General features: G+C 40.5%; 1 protein-coding gene across 2 annotated transcripts in view; it reads right to left on the minus strand.

Moving 5' to 3' along the window:
* drp2 (dystrophin related protein 2) overlaps positions 1 to 24,829 on the minus strand; it is a 151,975-nt gene that overhangs the window by 83,009 nt on the left and 44,137 nt on the right. For both annotated transcript variants that reach the window (XM_034884419.1, XM_034884417.1), the window contains exon 2: positions 21,797 to 21,946. The gene's annotated coding sequence lies outside the window, so the exon portion shown is untranslated. The remainder of the gene's footprint in view (positions 1 to 21,796; positions 21,947 to 24,829) is intronic.

Here is a 24,829-nt window from a genome sequence, read left to right on the forward strand (position 1 = left end):
ATAAGAAAAAAGCTATTCTTCAAAACAGAAAAACAAAAACATTTTCATTCATCCTTTTCATCCATAACAGTCACTCATTCATGAGCTTTACTGCAATAGGGACAAATGAGTGCTTATACCTATTATATTTACTATATTGTCCTATCAAATAAGGCCAACTTAACATTAGCTGCTAAGCCAATCCTTTCCTATATATTTTAATGAATCCAATGTCCTTGTTACTGGACTAATTGTTTTTTACAATATAGTATAAACGCTTGTTTTGGGTATTTAATCTTTTTCTGATCTGTAAAAACTACTCTTTTCTTTAACCTTGAATTGTGTTGAGCTCCCGGTAACAGAAGACTGTGAGATTGACAGAGAGGCAGAAAAATATGTGACATTTTACAAAACATCTAAATTATTAAATATATTGCTCAAAATGTCACTGAGAGAGATTTTGCTATCTAAAAGAGAATAAGGTACAATAACTGAATATTCACAGCAACTTTGCATGGAGTGCCAGTATGTGGTAATGAGGAACATCCGCGCCAGAAAGCCCAAATCAACAGGGAAAGAGCTTTAATGGATTCAACACTCCACCAAAGTTCATTTGAAAGCATAACTCTCATTATAACAGCAAGAAAAGGTTTTTGACAGGGTGTGGTGTGACATTTGGCTCTCTGCTCTACTGTCCACACTCACTGGCTTGTCAGCCTTGTCACTTCCTATTTGCTGAGGGAGCAATAAAGATTCCAATAGACATGAATCTGGTTGACAGCTTGCTGTCCATTAAAAAAAGGTGACAATGAATTCCACAAAATATCTGCAGCCTACAGTATGAGCTGCATCATAAATCAGAGTTTCCCTGAGAAAGAGCAGCACTGAGCAGCTGTGCCAAACAGAGGAGGAGACGTAAAGCACACAGGAGACATTCAAATTTAACAAACATTACAACAGAAAATGCAACACTGATACTTTGCCTGTGTCACAAAACACTGGGACATAAACTCTGTGGCTGACTATGTAATTGGGACAGACACAAATCCAGTGTGAAAGCAGCTGTTTGTGTAAACAGGGTCATGTCTGTTTTCTTCTCACTGAACACAAATAAATTAATTTCGAAAATGTGTTTCCAGAATCATTTACATGCAGCAATGCAGGACAGACTAAGTGGAAACACAGATGAAATTGGGCCTTGGAATGATCACCACTGAAAGAGCCAAGATCTTCACTTAAAATGAGAAAATTAATGTTTTAATTTTCAAAACCAACTCAAATAGCAAGTCAGATGTGAGTGAAATCAATTTCTAGACCCTGTATGTATGATTAGTACGAAATAGATTGCAGGTAGGGGAAAAGAAAATGAGAGAATAATTTGTTTCCATTAAATGAATTGAGGGTGGATTTCAATGCACTAATGAAGAGGTAATGATAGAGGAGAGTTTAAAATATTCAGGTAGCACTCATCTGCTATGAAACTCTGGGACCTGCATTAACATACTCTCACTCTCTTCTTGTTACTCTTCTTAATGCCCTCAATTCAAAGCATATTCATATTTGATTAGTTCAGATATTCTACCCAAAGGAGAGTAAATCCTTTTTTAGCTGCACCCACCATTTGCAGTACATCATTACATGTGGGACAGGATTGCAAAGCTGGTTGGAAGAGAAAAAGCTGAGTAGGCCTCGCAAACACATTTTCCAAACAAACTGTCCTTTCAGTGAAGGACAGTAGGCAGACAGCTGGATGGAAAGAACTGACCTGACATTTAAGGCTACGGAATATACCGTTGCACACAACTCTGAATGAATCATTTCTTCTGAGTTTGAAACAACTTTGTAACATAACAATACGTTCCAGCCTTGTGATAATGACGAAGGATGATGAAGCAGTAAAGGCTGTTAAATGATAAACAACAATTTCAGCTGTATCCTGGAGAAACTCCATTTTCAAAAAGGTGTCAGATGTCAGGCCCTTAGAGACTTAGAAACATTCTGTAATGGAATATTTCCCAAAACCTAAATGTGACACAACAGCCACTGCCATTAAGCTGTAGTAAATTGAGTTGCTTTTTTTCTTCACACACACTGATGGATCTTTGATCTCACTAATGGAGGAAATAGATTATATCTCAATCCTTTCCATCCAATTAGTAGGAATTATGTTCAGTCTATGCTGCTGAGTCAAGATAATATGTTGAGCAATATAATATCATGATGATAATTAAGAAACATTCAGATCATTTAACTACAGTAAGAAAAATTAACAATGTGACTATATAAAAATAATTTATTAAAAATTAAAAGGACTTATTATGCAGTATGTTTTTAAAATTATGACATGCCTATATTTTGATATTATATTATTATTACTAATGCACAACGTGTAAGTAGCGATTCCATATTGTAATCAAAGAGTTCAATCTAACTTTATTGTTGGGTAGTTAAATCTAAAACAAATTTAAAATCTTAATCTGTTACAATTAACTTTAGTAATCAAATAAACAACCCCTTTATTTGGTGGTAAAACCGTAACTGTCAACTGTGATGGATGTTCACAAACTTCATAGTAACAATTCTACTGTTTGTTCGTTCTATATATGTTTGACTAAACTGTTTAAAACCTGTCTGACTGCTTGTGCCAAAACTCACATCTTCATTTTAACAATGTAGCTTTATTTCTAGATCTTAGTAACTAACTTGGAACAAAAAAACAGAAGGGATGGACCCGATTCATTTTGTTCACCCGTGACTAACAAACAACGCTTATTTTGTAGTACTACCCCACTAGGCCTCTTGCTATATAGTTTAGAGAATATTATAGATCCAAGACAAAATAAGACAGAATGGCTGGACTCAGAAAAACTTGCTATTAAAAATCCGTTTGCTAAAATACCAATGAGCTAAAAACAGAATGCTAACATGCTAACTAACACAACACCATGCAGATTTTTATCAGGTATTTTTAGCCAGTTTCTAGTCTATATCAATGACTTTTCATTTCTGGGATTGTGCTGCCCAAGACAATTGTGATTGGTTTAAAGACATTCCAATGAACCAGAGCACGTTTTTCTCCTATCCCAGAATGTTGTGCGGACTAGCCAGACCCTCCTCATGTCAAGATATTTCAGTCTGAACCAAAGAGGTAGCCATTGCCACCCACAGAAGTGTGGCTAAAAACAGTAAGTTGTTGTGTAAAATGGAACTACGCAAATTGTAGTGTAAGATGATGATTAGATACTAAAATAGAGTCAATGGTGCTGATAAACAGAGAGTCAGACAATCAATAGTAAGCATATTAGACAGTTGTGCTCAAAAGTTTGTATACCATTGAAGAACTGGTAATATATATACCATGTGTACAGAAAACATGAGTGAGCAGGCAAAACAAGTATTTTATCTGTTATGGGTATTCACATTGAACTGTAGGTCCTAACAGAATGGCAGAATCATAAAACAACACATGAAAAAGAAAAAAATTAACCGACCACTGTCTACATACCCTTAGTTCTTATTACTGTGTACTGCCACCTTTAGCATCAATGACAGCGTGCAGTCTTTTGTAATTGTTGTCTTTGAGGCCCCGAATTCTTGCAGATGGTATAGTTGCCCATTCATCTTGGCAAAATGCCTCCAGTTCATGCAAAGTCTTTGGTCGTCTTGCGTGAACCACACGTTTGAGATCTCCTCAGAGTGGCTCGATGACATTAAGGTCAGGAGACTGTGATGGCCACGCCAGAACCTTCACCTTTTTCTGCTGTGACCACTGGAGGGTCAACTTGGCCTTGTGCTTGGGGTCATTGTCGTGCTGGAAAGTCCAAGTACGTCCCATGTGCAGCTTCCGTACACAAAAATGCAAATTGTGTGCCAGTATTCTCTGATAACATGCTGCATTCATCTTGCCATCAATCTTCACAAGATTCCCTACGCCTTTAGAGCTCATACACCCCCAAAAACATCAGTGAGCCCCCATGCTTCACGGTGGGGATGGTATTCTGTTCACTATAGGCCTTGTTGACCCTTCTCCAAACATATCGCTTATTGTTGTGACCAGAAAGTTCTATTTTGGTCTCGTCACTCCAAATTACAGAGTGCCAGAAGCTGTGAGGCGCGTCAAGGTGTTTTTGGCATATTGTAATCGGGCTTTTTTGTGGCACTGGCACAGTAAAGGCTTCTTTCTGGCAACTCAACCATGTAGCTCATTTTTTTTCAAGCACCGTTGTATTGTGCTCCTTGCAACAACCACACCTTCTTGTTCCAGAGCAGCCTGCATTTCCCCTGACGTTACCTCTGGGTTCTTCTTTGCATCCCGAACAATTCTTATTGCAGTTTTGGCTGAAATCTTTCTCAGTCTACGTGACCTTGGCTTGGTAAGAATTTTTAACTTCTTAATAAGTAATTGAAAAGTACTTACTGGCATTTGCAAGACGTTTGATATCTTTTTACATCCTTTTCCATCTTTGTAAATTTACAATACCTTGTTACCCAGGTTGTTTTCTGCGCCCCATGGCTCAAAATCTAGCCTGCTTAGTGCATCCACGTGAGAGCTCCTAAACTCATGGACTATTAATACACAGACACTAATTGCAATTTAAAAAGCCACAGGTGTGGGAAATAACCTTTAACCGCCATTTTCACCTGTGTGTGTCACTTTGTGTGCCCTTAACAAGGCCAAACATATTGTGGAGTTTGTGAAATTTTGATCAGGCCATTTGGGTTATTTCTATAAAAGACTGTTTAAAAAGCAGCCAAACAACTATGTAAAAAGATATGTCTTCATATGATCACTATGCTTGAATCAAAATATTTTGCATGAGGGGTCATATTTTCAAAATGTATGTCAAAATATCAAAATCTATGCCGGGTATGCAAATTTATGAGCACAACTGTATCTTGGGACTGCCCGGGTGGCACAAGCAGTACTGGGGTGCCAGCTTACAAAGTCTATAGCGCACACAGCTGACAGGGCCACATTTGATCTACAGCCTGACAGTCAAGTTACTTGTCAAAAATGTCTTTTTACATTTGCTGCTCTTTTCTGAGCAGCACACTTTGCCCTATAAGTGCCAATTCATCGTGAAGTCACACAGCATTGGGGTTGACACTGACAAGATCTCATGAAATAATTAGGGTCCAATTCCCAGCCAAACTTAGACAGGGGACTCACCATGGACATGGCATCCATCCAGGTAGTTTTTATTTATACACTCACTTATACACAGATTATTATGCAATGTGCAACACAGCAAACAGAATAGGACTTCTCTGGAGTTAGATCAAGGCAGTTTCTCATGTTGCTACTAACAAAGACATTGCTAAGGATGGACAAAAACAATTGATGACTTTAGGGGTGTCAGTAGCTCAGTCAGTAGCGAGTTGGGTTTGGAACCAGAGGGTCGCATGTCAATCCCCGTGCGAACCAAAGTATGGTGGGGGACTGGTAGCTGGAGAGATGCCAGTTCCCCTCCTGGGCACTGCCAAAGGTGCTTTCAAGCAAGGCACCGAACCCTCGGGGCAACTTTTCTACGGGCAGCCCACTCTGACATCTCTCCATTTAGTGCATGTATAGGTACTGAGCATGTGTGTTTGTGTAATTCAGGCCTGTGTGTAAATTGTAATTTCCCCTTGCGGGACTATTAAAGTATACATTGTTATTATTATTATTGGTTCTTAGATTGCAAATACCACAGGCACTACCACTACCTGTAATGGTATTTTATTTAAACACTACTACATCACCAAGTTTCTCCACTAACACATAAAGGAGACATCCTATAATCAATGGACAAATACATGATTTTCACTTGTCACATTATGTTGTTAAAACCTGCTTTTTTCATATCTTTTCAACTTGTAAAAATTTAAAGCGCCACACATACAGCACCCACGGATGATGGAAGAAAGACTTGAAGCTTAATGTGTCTTTTTTGTGCTCCTGTGAGAATGCAGCCCCGGTGGAAAGCAAGTCTTTAATCAAGTGTCTAACCAGACTCATAAACTATCCTGAAAGGCCTCCCTTAGGCACCTTGCTGGGTAAACAACACAATCACTCTGTCATGATCCTGAATTAAGATATTACCACATGCATGTAATTAACATTTGTATTCAGTCCAATAACAATATTTCATCTTGATTAAATAAATATTGCTGTCTTTTCTATCTTCTTTTTAGCTGAGAGCAGAAACTGGATTAAATAGAGGCTCTTTAGAAAAGCAGAAAACGGGACTGGGAAGGTATAAGGTCTTTGAGCAGCACAAAAATAACAAACCGCCATCAACTCTGTCTCTCTCTCTCTCTCAAATGTGAGCCTTATCCACAGTGGCACATCCAACTTTTTATGGGCCGGCCATCAGTGAGCAGGAAGTAAAGAGAGAGCTGGTACATGGTGACATGTCAAGATTATTTTTTTTTTAGGATTGGCCTGTGGGAGACAGGTGAAATAGTGAGAGAGTGATGTATTGAGACTACTGGCTTAGAAGCTTTAATGAATCAAGCTTAACAATGCAAGGAATTGTCTCATCATGCCTTTAACATGACATGAAAAATTGCCTTAATGGGGTTTTTGATGAAATAATTAACAAAGAGCAGTCATTCAAATACAAGGACAGGGGACATTGGATATGTCGAGTTCATAAGCCTGAAATGATAGGATCAAAACTAGGAAGCTACGACGACTTCATGCCTGAAGCCAGCTAATGTATACCCTCTCTCACGAAAACATGGGAGCAAGGGAGTGAGAAGGGGCTGAGGGAGAAAGGCTTTGAAGATCACAGTGCTGCCATGCAGTGTGGTGTTTGGTATCCCATCAACTAGCCTAGAAAAACATGCTTTCTTTTTCCAGGAATCTGCGCCACTTGCATTTTTCTTCTCCCTCGTTACCTTACGCTCTTTTCCTCAATCCCAGAGACAGTGGGAGATGTTAAGGGGGATGGTGGTATATTTTGTGTGTCTCATATTCTCTTTAATTCCCATTGGCCTCAAGTTGTCACAAACTACCTGACACCAGTGTAACACAGAGAAGAAGAAGAAATAGTCGAGTGACAAAGAGTGACAAAGAAAAGTGTAGTGATGAGGGACGCAGGGGGAGTTTATGAGAAAGGGGAGAGGAAAGACAACAACAAAACAGTCAATGAGAGAGGGGGATCTGAGCGGGGAATAGCTTAGCTGTAATCAACGAGGGCAAACCCCACTGGACGTGCACACGCTGGAAAAAATAAGAATTTTCAGGAAAACAACTCACTTTGACAAAGATGGTTGAAGTCAGGGGGGGGCAAGAACAAGATATGAGAGAAGAAAAGTCAAGCCAGGAAAGACACATGATTCTTACTGGAGAAGTCACAGAGAAAGAAAGGAACAGAAACAGTATTTCTGAACTCGCCTGACAAGGTGACAGGGAGATTGCCTGTGTCTTCGGCTCTACATCACACCCACGTCCACCCTGAGACACCACACCTGGACATGTTTCAAAGTCAAAAGACTGGCTGTGTTCAATTTCAGACTGTTGTTCTGAGAGCTGTCAGTCACATAAATAAAAATGTTGTCGTTATAGCAAGTCTCTCTCTCTCTCTCTCTCTCTCATAATAGCTGAAAGAAACTATCTAAAAAATGCAAATAAAACAACGTATAATCATACAATAACTCCAATGGTAGCTATAAAGCTATTTATAGTGCAAAGTGGCAGTGTGCATAAAAATACCAATAAGCAAAGTCCACAGTAGCTATGTAGCTATATACAGCGTGTAGTGGCAGATTTGCATGATATGATCGATGTCGGGGAAGTTGGGTTACGAGTTGAGTAGCCTGACGGCTCGTGGGAAGAAGCTATCCCTGAATCTGTGGATCTTGAACTGAATGCTTCCAAGCCTTCTGCCCGATGGCAGCTTGCTGAACAGTCCATGGCATGGGTGACCGGGATCAGAAATGATCTGCTTGGCTCTCTTCCTGCACCTGTCAGTGTGGAGACCCTCAGCGACGGCAGGTTAAACCCTGTGATGTGCTTCACTGTTTTAATTAACCTCTGTAGTGCCTGACACATCCAGTCAGGATACTCTCAATAGTGCATCTGTTGAAGTTGCAGAGTATCCTTGCATCCATGCTAAATATCCTTAGCCGGTGGAGGAAGAAGAAGCTGTTTCCTGGCCTCCTTTACCACCAAGGGGGCGTGGTCTCCCCGCCGCTGCTTCCTGTAGTCCACAATCCTCTCCTTTGTCTTGCTGACGTTGAGTTGAAGGATGTTATCCTGGCACCACAGTGTTCTTTTTGTCCAGGTGAGAGAGTGCAGAGTGGAGGGACAGAGCAATAGCATCCTCTGTGGACCTGTTAGGCCTGTAGGCAAACTGGTACGGGTCCAATGTAGCTGGCATGGAGTCTGTAATGTGGGCTTTGACTAGCTACTTGAAGCACTTCATGATGGTGCATGTTAGTGCTACCGGGCGGTAGTCGTTCATACAGAGGACTTTTGGCTTTTGGAACAGGAACAATGTTGGATTTCTTGAAGCAGGTGGGGACCACTGACTGATGTAGCGATCGATAGAATATATCAGTGAATACATCTGCCAGTTGGTCTGCACATACCTTGTGGGCACGGCCAGGGATGTTGTCAGGTCCAGCAGCTTTGCGAATGTTAATCCTTTTAAAAGGGATTTACACACATCTGGCCTGGTCACTTGAAGCGGGCACTCGCCCTGGTCCCATTGAATGTTTAAGCCATCGGTGTTGCTCTCAAAGCGTGAGTAAAAGGTGTTGAGTTCATCTGGGAGGATGATGGCTGTGTTCCATTTAGGTGCCTGGCCAAGCTTTGTCAGTGAGACAGCATGCACACACCTGTGCCTTTCCTACTGTGATAAATCAGTGAAAAAGGTTTGTAGCCTCGTTATTACCTCCGCTGGCCAAAAAAGTAGGTAATAAGGAAACATCAAATGGAGCGATACTAGTCTCTTAACTGTCTATAAGCCGTTCTGACATGTTATTACAGGTGTATATCATGAAATTACAAATAATAATAATAATAATTACAATTACATGTTTATAGCATATTAACATAACATAATTAGGCTTTTAAAACAAAGTTTGACTCTGGTAGATTCCCAAAAAGATCCTAGGTGGGATTTTGGCAAGAATTATGCTTTAAGTCAAACATGTCTGCTGTATAAAAGGAAATGGCACAGTGCTAGAACAATGACTTTTTTTATGTTCATACACAATAAGCATTGAGACGACAATGTTGTTTCTATTTGCCAACCCTGGAATATGTATGTTTGTTAACAAATGGTTAAACAGTGGTTGAAACTCCAAGGTTTCACCTTGTAAACGTCAGCATTGGAGAGGGTAAGTCTGACAATATGGGTCAATATTTACTTTCCAAAACCGACAAGCATGCCTCATCTCATGCAGCAATTGGTGCTAAAGTAAGAAAGTATGCATTCTCTCTAGAGCCCTCTTTTGTATTCTTTACACAACTATTTATGTCACTTTTCAAACGTGTGTAACACCACAAATGCCACTGAGGAAAGACTTTCTGACCCTTACAACCCATTTGTAGCATTCATTTCAACTCATCCCTTTCTGTGACTGCAGCCACGCTTTTCACACCACCTCTAGTGTGGCTGCTTGGAACAGTTAGAAATCCTTTTGCCTTTTAGATGTGGTGAGACTTTGCCCAAACCAATTTTGCTTCGAACATAATGTGCCACAATTTTTCGTCTCCCAGTTGAGGTCTTTCTTTGTTGTGGTCTAGCTTAAATGTGTGTACTTTTGAATAACATCTATCTTGGATGTTGTGGTTTTCTGCCTTCACCCGAAAGATGTGTTTACCTGTGCCGACAAACATTCGAGTGGAGCATTTACTAAATGTGCCTCGTCCCAGAAGTCTGCTTTTGGGTTCCACTTCATTAAATGCAACAACTGCACAATCCATCTGAGTAGCAAGACTATGTTTCTAAATCTACATGAAAAGTTCAGAGGCTAAAGAAAAGCAAATAGTTTCACCCCAAATACAGCTTTTGAGGGACCATCCAGTAACAGACTGCAAGCTAAATACATCTCTCTCCCTTGGGTAGGTTTGTGTGTGTGTTGGCTGGCAATCTGGATAAGACATTGGCCGTCACTGGGGTTTCTGGTCACGCTATTCTGCCTGGCATTATTACGCCACCCATCACTCAGGTCCAATGTGTAGCCTACATTATTCATGCCCTCAGAGGAGTTCATCAGAGGCTGTGACCGCAGGTGTTGTGACAGCGCTCTCAATCACAGGCGCTCATTCCGTCTGCTCATCCAACCCCAGCGTGACATGGCAACCCATGGTCCAATTCAGTTCAGCTGTGGAATCAGGCCCCGAGCTAGGAGTAACTGACCAGCATACATTCACAAGTTACTCCAAACGTACAGTAAAGTAATCTGGAAACTACCTTCAATGGGTTGCTTTGTGGTTTTAGATGAAAGCCTCCGGGTCTAAGACGTCACACAAATAACGAACAGAGTCACACAAATCAGCTCACGCCTGTCAGCTTTAGCCGACTATTGGGTAACAGATAGCCAGGGGATTTTATTAACTTGTTTGTTCAATTTCACAGAGCCACATAACTCCTTCTGCCATCACACATGCGAACGCAGAGCTTCTTAAAGCAGCGTAGCCCATGAGCCAGGATGTATATTTTCAATCTGCCGCTCAGATGTGTCCTGTCATCCTTCACAGCGCCAAGTAAATTCTTGTGTCACATCTTTCTGCTTCCAAAGTAAAGAGTAGCCTGCAAAGCTGGTTACCTAATATTGCTGAAATTGACAGATACATTTACATGTGATGTTTTACAGCTCTCCTGTTGCCCGCGTCCACCGTTCAATTAGACATTAGAGGGATTCAAGGTGAGCTGTCACTCACCAAATGCAGTGTTATTTATGACTCTGCGCCTTTCTGATAATGTGGGTAAGGTTTCGCACCATCAGAGCCATTTCTCCGCAGCATGATACCACTCATTACCTCACAGAACTCTATGCATCTGTAATTAGTCTTTTATGCTAATCTCACCTGCATTTTACAGTGGAAATCATGAGCTTTCAGTATGATAACACTGTGTTGTCTTTAACGTTTTGAATAATGAGTTTTACTTTGGAGCACCCTGGCTGTAAAATGTTACACTGCAACTCACATAATCCAGTCAGCAATGGTGCTACATTAGGGGGGGGACCGGTACATGTATTCGTATTGAACTGTACAGGCGTATCGGTTTGGTACATGAATTTCCACAGATAATACACAGTATAAAAATAAATAAAACTTACGTGCAAATTAATGAATGTAATGTGGAACTACTGTTAGATATGTGTTTCTTTAGGGATACCTTATGTAGCCCCCCCCCCCTTAGCTCGGAAGCTCCCGAGCTTTGCCTACATGTCGACGGTCCAGTGAGTCAGAGCTAGCAGCACTAAGAGCGAGTAGCCTAGCCTATGGCAAGTGGTGGCGACGCGAGGGAAAACTTGGGTTTCCCAGTCAGTTACAGTAGTACAGGCAGGAAAGTGGTGGATAAGACGAGGACTGTGTGTCGGCTCACGTATGTGAGTGGAAATACATCTAACATGCTAACGCATATCCATCGCCTTCACCCATATGTGCCAATCACTGTAACAAGACAAAAAACTGTCCAACTTCTCCTCCTTGTGCTAAACCAGCCTTTAAATACAAATAGAGCCCAAAAATAACAATCACTGAAGCAATCGGAATTTACACGTCATCTTCAATGCACCCGTATTCGCTTGTAGAGGAACCTGGCTTCAAGTATTTGCTGTATGTACTTAAACCTTGCTACAACATGCCATCCCATCCACGCATGAGGCAAACTGTAGTCCCTTCCATATCCAACCAAACACGGACATTGATGGAGCATGAGTTGTTGCTGCACCCTCCGTTTCACTAACGACTGATGGTTGGACTTAGCGTGCTACGGAAAGCTATCTCACGGTGACTGCTCATTTTATTGATTTGAGTGGGAAATGAAAGCGTCAGTTCTACAGATCCAGCGTTTGTTTAAGCGGCACACAAGCACTCACCTAGCTGAGAAGCTACAGGAAGTCGTGGCAGAGTGGAAACTAGATCGGTATGCCTTTCGCACTTAATAGCAAGAATACTTTCTTGTATCTTTTGTGGGGGAAGGTTTCGCCAAAGTAGATTTTTTTTTGGTTGTATTGTTAACTGTTTACATCTTACTTTACATACTTCAGGTTGTTGCAGCTAGCTCAGGGTAGAGACGGTATGACCTTAGGTGGTACAGCCTGAGACATGCACAATAAAAAAAAATGCCTCCTGCGTTTTGTTTTGCTTTTCCCTCTATTGCACCAAACCGTGATGCCTTAACTGAGGTATGAACCCCAACCGTGACTTCTGTGTACCGTTCCACCTTTAATCTACATTTATGTACTTTATACAGAATTTAACTGCAGTGCTAACCAGTAATTACTGGTTAAAGAGATACTATTAGTTTAGAAAGCAAATTAATTTGTGATGAGGAAAAAGCTGTGTTAGGTGATATTGAATATTGAGTTGTACAGCTTCCTGGATATACTGTAAGTTGCTGATAATAGTTTTCCACCCCTGCCTTTGCCTGTCAGTGGGAAACAGAGCAGCTCTTTTTTGTCTTCTGGTGAAAGGATTCTCAGACTTAAGCACATTAATGAATCCTAACAAAGTATGTACAGTGAGGAAAATAAGTATTGGAACACCCTGCTATTTTGCAAGTTCTCCCACTTAGAAAACATGGAGGGGTCTGAAATTGTCATCGTAGGTGCATCTCCACTGTGAGATACATAATCTAAAAAAAAATTTTTTTTAAATCACAATGTGTGATTTTTTAACTATTTATATGATACAGCTGCAAATAAGAATTTGAACAGCTGAGAAAATCAATGTTAATATTTGGTACAGTAGCCTTTGTTTGCAATTCCAGAGGTCAAACGTTTCCTGTAGTTTTTCACTAGGTTTGCACACACTGCAGAAGGGATTTTGGCCCACTCCTCCACACAGATCTTCTCTAGATCAGTGAGGTTTCTGGGCTGTCGCTGAGATACATGGAGTATGTAAAGATTCTCCAAAGATTCTCTATTGGGTTTAGGTCTGGAGACTGGCTAGGCCACGCCAGAACCTTGATATGCTCCTTACAGAGAGGCAAGGTGCCTTTTGCCGAGGGTCTTGGAAGAGACTTCAGACCTCATGGAAATAAAAAAGAAAATGAAGAAGAAGAAAAAATGCCTCGGGAATGCAAAACATACACCATGGACATAGACAAATATGTCCATTAGCCTTGTTATTGAATTCCAACTAATAAAAACGTTGTTCTCATTACTTCATACAGATGCCCTTCTCCAGCAAAGGCTACAAAGTAATGAATGTGCTGACTTCTGCATTGTACTCTTAATGTCTGCCTGCACCACCATAAGTAGGGATTAACTTCTCCCTAATGAAGGGCAACTCAGTTCCGGTAGTGGGACCAATGGATACCAATGAAAAGACCCTCCGTCTCTCATCCTCACATACATCACAGTGTACAATGACGCATTCCAACACATAAGCCTATAACCTGACATCTACAGAAGTTCAAATAACTGTGCCTTTTCTAGGTGTACACATAAAAGCACAAACACACACACATACACAAAAAAATCAATGACCTCCCTGAGCCCCCTGTTCCATAACTCCACTAATGGCTCATAACACATCAGAGTGGCACCATCACATACACACACCACCCAGCTACTCATTCTACTCCACTCTATTTCACACAGCACACATGATAATGGTCTTGCCTGCATGAAAGGCAGGGCACAATGTGTAATGCTTCCCTGTCCCTGACATGATACAGTAATGGCGTTTTTCCATTACATGGTACTTGCTCAACTTGACTCGACTGCGGTGCCCCGTCTTTCTTTTTCTATTGAGGATTAGTACCGCCTCATGTGTGAGGCGAGCGTGGCTGGTCGTCGTGCAGAAACTCAAGTAAAGATAATTACCTCTTCTGAAGAGTCCATCATGTTTTTTTTAAATCCTCTGTGTCCTCTTTGGCTACTAGCCACTGTGGAGGAAGGGTGGGGATGATGCGCAATCACGGAAGGCTTGTGTCATGTGGATTCACCAACAGAATTGTTGTCATTAATTAGAATGCCTCATGGGGAAGACAGAAACTACACACTATGGCTTTAATAGTAATAATAAGTAAGTAAGTTAATAGTATCAAAGCCAAAATAAATACTGTACATTATTTAAAAATACTACTCAATTACAAATCCTGCATCCAAAATCAAACTTAAGTAAAGATACAGAAATATTATCAGCGAAAGTACTTCTTCCATAGACTGATATATTATTCTATGTGACTTTATTGTTCTTACAGTGCAGACGCTTTGCCGCTTGCTCCTGCCTCTGCTTGCATATTTCTGCTGATAATCTTGCTTTTCCTCTGAGAGAAACTATGAGCAGTGGCTCTTGGACACTTATAAATCACTGGACTATACATTCTTTGTAGACATAGAAGGCTTTTGCCACTTTTCAACATTTTTCTGCGTGAGCAAGGTCTACCAACAGCTCAAGCCTGTCCTACAGTGACTGTAGCTAATGCTAATTAGCAGCAAGATGCCTCCCTACTGCGTGGATGACTACTACAGAATCCTTCAGAAGATTGCACTTCTGGAAACCAAGGTTCACCGGTTCACCATGGACCCAAAACAATGGACAAAAGCATGCTTACACATGGTTAATTAGCACCAGCAAGATAACAAAGAAACAGGAGGGCTGTGGAATGAGTAATAATTCTTCCTTGGAAATGGGAGAACAACTAACGGGCAGGGCACAGCACCCTGCGATTTGTGATACGACCGGCTGGCCTGCATTATTATCTAGGCAGAGCCTCTTCAACCCCTGTACTTGGTAGGACACAGCCATGGACAGCTGCAAAAGGGGAAATTAGCAACAAAATGCCTCCCCAACAACTGAGTGTGCAACTGGATAACAAATTTGCTCCTCTGCTGCAGGATCCTGGACATCCATCTGATTACCTGGATTGCGTCTCATCGTCACACAGCAGGGTAAGGACTGAAAGAAATTTAAAAAGTAAAATGCTACAGGGAATGCTAAAAACTGGGCCTCCAACTCTGATTGTGGGTGACTCTGCTGTAAAAGATTTAAAAAGCAGTAAATACACCAAAATACTCAATTTTTCTAGACATGGTGTCTGACTCGACCCAAAGAATCCCAGATATTGTGGCAGCACACCCAACATTATACTGCATATACAGGGTCACATGACGTATTAAAACAACAGTCTGAATTGTAGCAACTAGACTTTATGGATCTGCTGAACACAGTCAGCTCCTTAAACGCAGATGTGTTTATCAGTGACCCTATACCTATCAATCTCTCTGTCTCTCTATCTATCTCTCTATCTATCTCTCTATCTATCTATCCATCTATACTGCCAGTCAGTTCAGCCGACTGTTGGCGCTGTACAAATGGCTTTAACTGAATGTACTGTCCATTCTCTGCAGTTCATTGACAATTTTAACAATTTCTGGGACTGAAGACATCTTTTTAAAGCAGATTGACTTTTCCTTTACAAGCCAGGAGTAAAGCTGTTCACCTCTAACCTACTTTACCTTCTGCGCTACACATCTGCTCCGTCCGCCATGGACACGAGACAAGACAAATCTAAACAAGAGGAAGACATTACAAAGTGTGGCAGTGATCCACCACAGCCCCCACCAGAGCAGAGATGAAACCGTGGGAGACCACAGAGCAGAGACGAGAAATCTCAACCCCCCTCCTCACCCGTCCAAAACCACTCAATCCTTTGTCAAATCCTTAATCAAATTGACAATAGTTTCTAGGGGTTGGACCTCTCCAAAGAGGAACATGATAAATCTGAGTTGATGAAAATCATAAATGGATTTGGAAAGAAGTAGTTGACCATGAAAAGCAGTTTTTGGACATTTCTCTAATCTTTGCTTTTATCGTGACATATTGGATAATTCCCTTATTGAACGTCAAAATATGTTGTTTGTAACTTCACTTTAGAGCATTTTCTGATTTAACAAATACATCCATACTATGTAACGCTATGGTTAAGGGTTAGTTAGGTTTAGGCACAAAAATGACTAGGTTAAAGGTAAGATCATGGTTTTGGTTAGAATTATTACTTTGTTAAGGTAAGGATATCGACCTTAATTAATGTGGTGAAGGTTTTGGAATGGCCGCATTCCTGGTTGAAAACAATTAACGCTGACTGTTGGTTACAGAAACAACAGTAGTCTCTCGTTTTAAAATGCAATGTTTTGTTGAACCATCCATCCACTCCAACCTTGTTGAAATATGAGTTGATCCAACGGCTGATATTTCTTTTTTTCAGCGCAGCTGTTTCCACACAATAATGGTACTTATGCATAAATGATAATCACATTTCCTCACTGTGGCCCTTGGTGACATCCCCGTGACATCCACTGTGCTTCTGTATAAATTATGTCCACATCTATTCAACTGTTACTTACCATCCCATTATGGCCCCATGTTCTGTACTTTTACTTAAAACAACTTTCAACTGTACGTCACATTACACACATTTGCATACTGCCTGGTCAAACTGACATTCATTTAACATAAATGTGTGCATAATGGCTCTTATGTAAAATAATAGAAACTGTTTTCGTAGACATTGCATATACAGAAAGATACAAAAAACGCATTATCCTTTGAAACAATTTGCTTCACTGAGATAGCCTAAATAAGACTTTATTGTCATGAAAGTGAAAGTGTGTACTTGAGCCAAATGGCTTCAATTTGGCATAAAACAAGCCCTTCATCCAACACATGCTTTTCTAACCACATTGCCCTGTAATAGGAATATCAGAAATCTAATTAATGGTGAGAACAGGTCTTGCTGTGGGCAGGCGTGGTAAGTGTGTGTGGGGGGCGGGGGAATCCTCAGACTGAGGTAAAATGTGATTTGGATGGAGAAGAGGGGAAACGCTCTGAGGGAACTGGAGCAAGCATCTGCCTGAAATGAAGGAAATGTCAGGTCCCGTTAATCTTATCTGAATGGTTGCCTGCTGACATGGATTTAATTTTACACAAGCACGCCTGCTAACTTGTGTAAATACACGCGAGACTGACTGTTCACACATGCATGTACTATGTACTATGAAGGCCTGGAGGTGCCAAATGCAACAACATTTGACAAAAAGCAAATACAAAATAGAAAATACATTTTTGAAAAATAGTTTTAGAATAACCAACAAAACTGAAAAGAAACATTTTTAAAAGTACAACAAAATTTAGAAAGATTTACAAAAAAGTAAAGGTATGGCCAACAATTATTTTTGATTGGACAGAACCAAATACAGAAGTCAATTCAGAGTTTACTACCTTTTCTAAAAAGTATGTTGTCTTTTATTAAATGTTCAGTTTTTTAAACTGCTGTTGTGATATCTGATTTGTTTTGTAAAATGTTATTTTCTATTTTGTTATTGTGTTTTGTCCAATGTTGGTGGTTTTTCAAACCTCAAAGCCACCATGGAAACAGAAAACACCATCCTCACACACCATGACCCACAGCTCACCACTCAACCCGTGTACACACATTAATTCTTGTTTCCTCAAATAAGAACATTAAGATGCAGCAAACATAAACAACAAACCCTTACCTCCCACATATTCCCACACCGGCGTAAAGACAAACAACCACCCATTTACCCAGCTACAAATCACAACACAAAACCACACACACACACACACACACACACACATCAGAAGAACAAATACTAAGGGTGATTCTGTCGAGAGGCTACATCTCTGTTTCTTCACCCACCCCGATTCCCAGAGCATAACCCATGATTCTCAGAGGCGACAGGCAAAGAGAGTGAGGAAGAGAAACATGCTATGTGAAATGGGAAATAAAGAAGTGAAGAGGAGGAGTGGTAGATGTGACAGCAAAAAGGGAGACTAGTGAGAAAAGGGAGAGGGAGTGCCACATTTGCTCATCCTCAGGCCTCTGGAGCAAAACACACATGCATGGCAGCCTCCAGCTCATCATGGGACAACAAGGGAAGAAGGAGAACAAAAAAATCAAAAAGGATGGCGGCAGATTCAAATGAAAGATGAGATAAAAAGATCACACTGTGACAAGGGAGTAGAGGAGCAAAATTACAGACGAAGGAGAGTAGAAAGAGGGAGAAGAAAATGTGATGTGGAACATGAAGCTCCCAGTAGCTACTGTGGTGGGTCTTTGACAAACAAGGGTGGGAAAGCAGGCTAAGCAGCCTTGAACATAGATTAGTAGAGAGCCACACAAACAGTGAGTGATGTTAACACTGAGCTTTGCAATGCAGAGTTGCTTCTATGGTATATCCATGGTCAGATCCAGGTTTTTAAAAAACCTAAAGCACTAATGTGATGTTGATATATGTAGCCAGTTTCAGATGTACAGAGTAATCATATGCTTTTTGCTTTATTAACACACGGATTATGATGTAAAGCAAAAAATGCAGCAAAAGTTATACGGTAGTGAGTGGGAATCAGCATTGACAGCATAGAAGGAATTATGGGCCGGGGGCTTTGGAGGGGATGAACCTTTAGAAAACATGTTGATGATTGCAGTTTAGGCTATTTTGTAATTGATAAGCATAGGGGTACCGTGGTGAGGGTGTTGCCACATTGTGTGTGTGACACAGGAGTGCAACAAGAGGGGAGATTAATTTCAGCAGTTGAGCAGATTAATACATTTGGGTACAACCCTAGAGTTGCTACACTGGTTTGTATAATAAAAAGGCATGGACTACACTTGCAGACTGTCAATCGTCAGCTCTGGCTATAATGCAGCAGCCTACAGATAAGGCAAGAGGAAAAGCAGAAAGGAAAAATCTTTCTCCCTGACAAAGTATAGAAATCCCTTCTCAAATGTCTTTGAGCAAGATAACTTTTAACAGGCTGCATCTCCAAAACCAGATCTCTTATGTGCAGCAGTTGAGGCGAGGCAATGTTCCCTGGTGTCACACCAGCGGGATGACTTGAGTGAGCACTGTGCAGCGCTAATTTCCCTGACAGCCCAGGGCATGGAGCCGAGTTTACGTCCTCAACATCATTGCAACCTTGTGTATCTACACAAGCTTTTTGCTGTCCAACAGCTACCTTTTATGACCTTTGCTAGGCTCCCTTGTTGTTCCCTCGCTTCCCTCTGTGCTGCTCTGATGTGAAAACAGGACTGAAGCTCAGTAATTTGGAGTCAGAGATAAGGGCAGGAAAAGGATATTACTTGTGGGTAGACAGTGACTGAATCGGCGTCAGAGGGTCAAACACACCTAAATGACAACTCCGCGGCAACGCAGGACCCATTTATTTAACTCGAGACGCAATGATGAAATGCACTGTAGCAGAGCTGAAGGAAAGAGCAGGGAGGAAAACAAAAGGACGCTGGAGGTTGCATCTCTCTCCGTGAGCCTAATTTATATGTAGGAAGGAGACTGAATACACCTACAGTGATATTGTCAGTCAGGTCATTTAAGGGCATTATGGGCACGGAAAGCATGCAGAGACAAAACAAACTGAAGTCTAGTGTCTCATTTTCCATCCAAAATTTGTTTTCCTTCCAGATGTGGCTAAGCAGACAGGACATTGGGGTCAGTGGGACAGCTCAGTGTCCACTGGACCACAATCTAATTGTCTAAGCACCTACAAGCTTAACTCTGACACAATATTCCTCTAAACATACATTTAAAGCAGCAATAATTAAGTGTTTTGGCCAGCAGAACAAGCTGTAAACTAAAAAAGTTAATGTTGCAATTGTCATACCAAATAGTTGCATTGTACATCAAGTATACATGGAGTCTCTTTTTAGTTCTATTTTGGTCTCAACCAACTCAATCAATCAACCTGTTAGCCTCAACTCAACCAACTCCTGAGCAAGAAATCTGACTCTTTAGCAGCTAAATGTTTCACTATGTTCACTAGGGGTGGGAAATAATCAATTCTTAGATGCATTGCAATTCCCTCTAGAACGATTCGATGCTCGATTCTGATAAGGTAATAATCAATTATTTCAAAAACGATACTGTCTCCAGACATGTACAAATCATAAAACTGAGTGACTGAAAGAGGATGGGATAATGGACAACAACTTAGAGTTTAGGCAAGAGTGCAGAAAAAAAACACACACAACAAAAATGCCCATTAGGGGAAAAAAATTAAATTCTGTACATATACACACATGATCTAAGAAGACATACATAAAAATAATTAGGCAAAACACAAATAGGCTGTTCATCTTCTTTATCACATTACAGCTGACCACCTCACGTTTCATGTTCTGTGTTCATATTCACGACTGAGCCTCTGACATGGAAGATTACTGAGAGAGAAGGTGACCTTCACATGCATCTTTAAGGCATATGCATGAAATGACTACAAAAAACATTTCATAAAAACTTTTGTGGGACAAATATATGTCAAAATCTAACAAACTCAGAATTATATGAATTTCTTTTGAATTGATGCATGAAAATACACACAATTGTTGCATGGATAATCGGTTTAGAATCAAATAATTGGCTTCTGAATTAGAATCAAATCATGAGGTGCCAAGAGATTCCCACCCTTATTGTTTGACCAGTTAGTCTGTAACATTGTCTGTCTGCTGAGCAGGTAGTGTACAGTGGGATTATCAGAAGAACCAAAAGTTGTGGGCCGTAAATAAAACTGAGCTGAAGGACACTAAAACACAAAAAAGAGCGGGAGGAAACTGCAGAGTCGGGTGATAATTCTCTGTGAGTTCATTATTGCGATTCCTTTCACATTACACGGTCATCGTGCAGCGTTAATAACTTCTGTCTGTAACGTAATCCCTAGCAGTTTGCCGGCGGTTGTTAGTTGTCAGAAAAACTGTTGGCCAGCAAACTGCTTGGGATTAAGTTACCAAGTATAAAATGTCCATCTACAAAGATAGAACATTTACCATATAAACACTGTTGTTTGCCTTCAAGAGGCAACCCCTTGCGATCTCATTTGAACTGCAAGCCATTTAGTTTTTAAACAGGTAGCACCTTGTCCCCCATGCACTCTGACCACTCCTTCCTGGTCACAAACAATGTCCACCAGGTCTGGCCTGTCCAAACTATTTTTCTTTTCCTCACACCTAATTTGTTGCTAAGTGTGTAGGAGTATGTCTAGTGGTGACATTTGTAATGTTGTGATGAAATGCCTAGTGATTGTACTGCAAACCAATTTCCCCACAGGGACAAATCTCTCTCACTAAATACTTCATGTCTGTCAGCTCATCAGTATGGATAACTGACTTGTTCAACTGCAATGTTATGCTTTGCAGACAAGACAACATTTCGTCCACAACGCTGATTTATTCTCTGATTTTCTTCGCCTCACTGAGACCTTGCTTTGAAATGCAGTTGCTGAGTTTGTCACAGTTCAATAGATGACACCTTGGGTCAAAATCAATGGGCTTAAAAAAAAAAAAACTAAAAAAAGAAAAGACCAAACAGCTCTGATCAAACCCCTGGGGAATCCTCCTGAGCCCTCTGGCACCTTTGTTTGTTTGTGTGTTTGTGTGTATGTGTGTGTGTGTGTGAGTGTGTGTGTGTGTGTGTTTGAGTGTATTGCATGCTTAGGTGGAAAATTACTCTCTACGTGAAAAAAGCACACATGAATGACCCCAGAAATATCAAATAAGCATGAAAAACTATCCCAAAAACAAGACCACATAATCTCATAAGACTGTGCCTCTAATCAATGAAAACAATTCAAAGGCAGGAGTAGTCTGCTTGCATGCTTGATAGTTACCCAGCGGTGAAGACGTGATTGACGTGGCTGCAGGATCGGAACCTCCCTGGAATCAAGCCAACGCTTCTGTGGCTGCCCTGCGCTGGGGGAGGAGGGGTGCGGTAGGCCTTTATGTGGGCTAACAGCAGCAGAGACCTCCTCGGGTGGAACCTACAATACAAAGAGCAGGGTCAGACTCCTCCCCAGTGGACTGAAGAACATTTGATTAGAGGCTGAAAAAGGCACACCATTAGTTAGAGTTAAATCCTTTATTGTTGCTGGGATGAATGCCAAAGTCCCTTCTCCGCCATCTCTTTTCCCAAGCCCTATGACATTCAGACCTAGGAGCAAAGCAGTAACAGCAGGGGTTTTAAAACTCGTGACATTGAGCATAAAGTAAAGATTTCGGCCAACCTTTGAGCAAGATAGACCGAGCAGGGTGGCTGGGCTCTAACTCAGCAAACCTTTGTGACTCTGTTCCTGTTGTTTATTATGAGCAGACAGCACACTCGGACTGGAATATAAGACTGCTGAGACTCTGGGTGCTGACCGCTTTGAGGAAACAGGGACTTAGGCAACGTGGGAGGAATGCCAATGAGTGTCTCCTTTCCTACCTGAGATTTCATTTGCTACTTTGGCACAACGCTGCCCTGCAAAGCCTCAGGTTTGATGGCAATGTTAACAGTCCTTTCTCTGATTCTAAGCCTCATCCTGACCATTAACAAACTCTAATAGCTGCATTAATCCGCTTTGATATGGCCAGGCCAGGCCGGCTCAGTGAAGACAGATGTTCTTGGAAACGAGGACTCTTAGAAATAAGAGGAAGATATTCAGAGAAAGTTTGTCAGCAAACAGGTTGCCTTAGAGGTGTGTCACATTTCCAATAAATCTAGTGGGGGAACAGTTCAGAGGTTGGTAAGGAAAAAAAGAGAGCACTTCCTAACAATTCAAAAAAGATAAAAGTTTAATGCCAAGCTTGCAGCAAGTTGCCAGCAGAAAGGCAATGAGCTGAACTATTTTCTGAGTAGTAAGTGGCATTCATAATTCAAATTATAGTTTTATATGAGGAAATAGACGATTTCTTCACCTATTGTCTTTCTCCTTCTGTCTGTGACACTTCTACTAAATTAATGTCAAATCTGTAGACACTGTGGGCTTGTAAGTTTATAACATTTATGTGAATGACAGAATATTTCATTGGTTTAATGCACTCAATATGCAACAGCCCGCAAAGCATGAAACTGGCAAGTGAGAGACAGTTTTTATTTTAAAAATCATAATCCAGCACAACAACTATTCCTGATTTTCCTTATCCAGCAATTAAATCTCCCACATTACATCAAATGAATGTAATAATATGAGGATATCAATGTGATCAAATTTTCCATAGATATTCCTTCAGTTCCAGCTTGCCCACCCAGAGGGAGGAAACAGTAGGGATCAAAAGAGATGGAGGTTGAGCGAAGAAGACATAATGTGGAACAAAATGTTGAATACAGAGGAGAAACTATATTAAGCTATTCTAGCAACTTGCCTCTAATTCGAAATTGCTAAATGGTAATTAACTGCAAAGACAGTAAATAAATCAATTAACAGTTACATTTTTCGACTTACAGTAGCCTGTTGATCCACAGGAGGTAAACACAGATTTGGGCCAATGCATTTAACAAAATAACAATGTCACTTTACATAGACATGTAACTTGCATTGAAACTCAAATGAGACTGTTAAGCCATAACACAGCAATGGCAATAACAGCTCCCCCAAAGAATAAATGTACACTTTACTGAATTTGACAATAATTTGACAATAAAACCACAATAAAATCACTGCGCTTACTGCTGCACTGGAGACTGAAAACAGTATGAATGCTGCACGAGGAAGATCTTTATGTGAGGGAAAGAAAGTTCAAGCTTTAAATTCGCAGCCACCTTCCTCTGTGTACTTTCTATATGAGAAATCAAAGTAGTCTATATCAATTTTCTTTCTAGGTTATGCTGATGACAAAATAAGGGAGTCCCAAGGCTATGTGCTCTTAATCCTGAATATGAAATACCTGTTTATTTATAAATATTTATACATAAAATTAGCTTTACACTGAAAAGATAAATGCAAATAGACTCCTACTAGCTTTTAATTTCTTTTGTCTATCTTATCCCTGTGATACTCTGTGTTTGGTATAAAGTATAAAGTCATTCTCAGATCCCCCATTTGATCTAAAGTTGTTAACGAATAAGTCAGCCTAACGCAGAAAGACAAAGTCTGTGAGCCTTTATTCTACTAGTTTTGTACAGACAATGTACCTTTCTTAATTTTTATTTCTAAAAATATTTTTTGTTATTTGTTATTTTTTTGTATTATGTAATTCAGTACTGCACACTAAAACTGAAACATTTCATCTTAAATCAATTATTTAGGATAATCTCATTCAGTTTGAAGTTTAGTTGGCTTGTCTAAGACTAATGAATGTTAAATGCTCATAAAATATTGTTTTATGTTGTTTAAAATGGTGAGATGTTCTTATGTTCATGTCCAGCACAGTATTATATATTATGTAGCTCAGAATGTGGAAATAAAACCCTAGTATAATGTTTCTGACCAAAAAAAAAAACCTTAATGGGGGAAAAGAAAGCTAGTGGAACAGACGCTTACCTAGAAATGTAGAAATGTGGCCTTCAGCCTGGTCCTCAGCCTTCTACAGGTGTAAATAATTTATTACATAACTCTTTCTTCCCCATGCCTGTCAGCTTTGCTAGATCCTTCAACAGATTACAAAAGTCGAGTGGCTAACAATTTATTTTCCATTCATAAAATGTGTGCACTACAAACTTTAGTAAGGAGGTAGCTGGGGGATGTACTGTCTGTCCCTTAAATTGAGCCGGGGCTGTTGCACAAGGCCTATGTTCTTCTACATCATCTTCTACACTTTTCTCAGTCTAAATAATCCAAACAATGACTGAAGCATCTTTTTTGTAGCTATAGAAAACATAGTCCTAAATGACTTTTACTTTTTTGTCAGTAGGTTATCTAAAAAGCTGCCTAGCAGGTCAGCGA

The sequence above is a fragment of the Etheostoma cragini genome, chromosome 10 (genome assembly GCF_013103735.1).
Source record: "Etheostoma cragini isolate CJK2018 chromosome 10, CSU_Ecrag_1.0, whole genome shotgun sequence".
Taxonomy (NCBI): Eukaryota; Metazoa; Chordata; class Actinopteri; order Perciformes; family Percidae; genus Etheostoma; species Etheostoma cragini.